We start from the raw sequence: 2,877 nt of genomic DNA, 5'->3' as shown, positions 1-2,877 counted from the left end.
ATTTATTTCATGGTATTGTAACAAGCAAACGTTGAATACATTTTTCATTCGTGTAAGAAGAATTATTTAACACGATAAATTTAGCTGTACTATGGTTATTTTTAATCTACGACCACAGGTCAACCTGATTTTTAATCCCTACGAAATTAATTTAACCACGAGTAAGTAACGAGAACGCTAAAACCTATGTTTCCATTGAAGAATATTGTAAAAACGTATAAATTGTTATATGCAATGTTATAACAAATTGTCGGAAGTATAAATTTTTAATAAAATTGTGAAAATTGATAAATTATACCGTGTTACGATATCGGAAATCTCCCGCGAAAATCTCCCGCGAAAATTTCCCGCCTGACCTAACCGACGATTTTGCTAATGACTTTGGGGAGAGGGTACCGCAGGTATATAAGGACCCGCCGATGTCCCGCGAAATCATTTACCCTTTATACTGGGCCCTAGACACTTCGCGGCGTATTTTGACCTGAAGGTTCTGAGATGTGAATAGAGTGGTCGGGGGCTACTAGCTAGTCTATGTCCACCCTGTACACACTCAGCCTTCTTGTAACACTTGTATACATTAGAATCAATTAGAATTTCTATTACTAATTATTAAACAAATTTTAACAATTACCGGCACTCGCTAGGCACGTAATATCAGACTTTAAATACTCGACTTCGAACTTCGGTTTAGTCATAATTCTATTAATGTTATAATAACGTATAATTTATTAATTTTCACAATTTTATTATTAATTTATACTTCCAAAAATTTGTTAAAACATTACATATTATTATTTATACATTTTTGCAAGTTTCTTTGACAAATAAGTACGTTTCAACGATCTTATTACTTTCTCGTTGTGAAATCAAGTTCGGAGGATTAAAAATCAGGTTGACCCTTGGTCGTAAATTTAAAATAGCCATAGTGAAGGTGAAATTATTATTTTAAATAAATGTTTCTATACGAATTAAGAATCTATTCAACGTTTGTTTGTTGCAATACCGTGAAATAAATTGTATTATATATTTTCTCAGTTTAGACTGAATTTAAAGTTCGTAAGGATTAGAAATCAGGTTGACCTGTGGTCGTAGATTAAAAATAGCCATAGTGAAGGTAAAATTATTACGTTAAATAATTGTTTTTATACGAATTAAATATTGATTCAACGTTTATTTGTTGCAATACCGTGAAATAAATTGTATTATATATTTTTTCTGTTTACACTAAATTTAAAGTTCTGTTTACATGTTATAACAATTAGAATGTAGACGTTTTGCCGTTTCACGGTTTTTCCTCTGTTAATTATGTGTTTATAAATCATTTCAAACTAAAGCAGCACCATGCCCACCCTTAATTAAACCGTCTCAGTAGTTTACCGTAATTAATAATCTATTTTCGGAATTTATACGAGAATTTTTGAATTTTAGTAAATACTAGAGTCAGTGCATCGCGTATTGAAATAATAGCTTATACAGATAATCTTTTGAAATTACTCTTAATTAGGGAAAATCTTGAATCTTGTATGGAAGATGAAGATTTTCAGGAAATATTTATTTTTCAACAATGAATTTTTGTTTTATCGATTAATAACGTACGAAATGATTTTTGGAAAATTTTCTTCGTTTGAACGTTCGTTTAAGGTTCGACTATGATTATCAAATCTCTCGAAACACCGTAGAATGTTCAATTTTAAAAGTAACTTCTTCAATTTTTGGATAATCTGGGTAACGTGTTAGTGTTGACGATACACTTTCGAGTATAGACGTTAAAGTTCATAGAGTGGTCGGGGGCTACTAGCTAGCCTATGTCCACCCTGTACACACTCAGCCTTCTTGTAACACTTGTATACATTAGAATCAATTAGAATTTCAATACAATAGACTGAATAACAATTCATTTTAACTAATACCTATTAGAAATTTTCCTTTTAAAACAAATATAAATCATTTTACCAATTACTGGTACTTGCTAGACATTTAATATCAGACTTTAAATATTCTCCTTTCGGTTCTTTTAAATACAATCAAATAATTTCTTCAATTATCGATACTGACTTGGAATACTCCGCTTCGAATAAAATATTTCGAAATTATTTTGAAGGTTTAGGGAAATAAACATTTGAATTTTAGTCATCGTTGTTCTTCAGACTTGTCGAATAGGATATTGAAATGACTTTGAGCAATTGAAATTAATTTGAAATTTTTCATATATTTTCTCTGATATTGAATTTTGTTTACTAATAATTTACCGTCCAAGGAATTTGTATGAATTGCATGTTAAGTCGTTAGTTGATTTATTATTGTATATTGTGAGCTGATTTGGAACGAGTGCACTACACTCGTGCATTTATACTATATTTATGCCCACCCTAAATTAAACCGTCTCAGTAGTTTACCGTAATTAATAATCTATTTTCGGAATTTATACGAGAATTTTTGAATTTTAGTAAATACTAAAGTCAGTGCATCGCGTATTGAAATAATAGCTAATAGCCTAGTTCGTTTATTATTGAATATTTTTACGCGTTTAACTTATGCTTCTCCCCAATTCTCGTCGCGTATTTTATTCAAATTTTCTTATATTCTAGAATCGAAAAAGATACGAATTCGCGTATTTTCTTTTGATTCTTTCAATTTTTCAATTGCATTACGCATTATTGCAATAATTTCTATCATTACATTTAATTCTAATTGTTTAGCAGCTTTTCTGCTGCTATCGACCCTACATTTTACTGACACTTGTCGAACCGACCCTACATTTTACTGACACTTGTCGAACCGACCCTACATTTTACTGACACTTGTCGAATCGACCCTACATTTTACTGACACTTGTCGAATCAAGGCTACATTTTACTGACAGTTGTGGAATCGACC

Source organism: Habropoda laboriosa, unplaced genomic scaffold (genome assembly GCF_001263275.1).
Source record: "Habropoda laboriosa isolate 0110345459 unplaced genomic scaffold, ASM126327v1 scaffold205, whole genome shotgun sequence".
NCBI classification, from domain to species: domain Eukaryota; kingdom Metazoa; phylum Arthropoda; class Insecta; order Hymenoptera; family Apidae; genus Habropoda; species Habropoda laboriosa.
Note: the sequence above shows the minus strand (reverse complement) of the source record.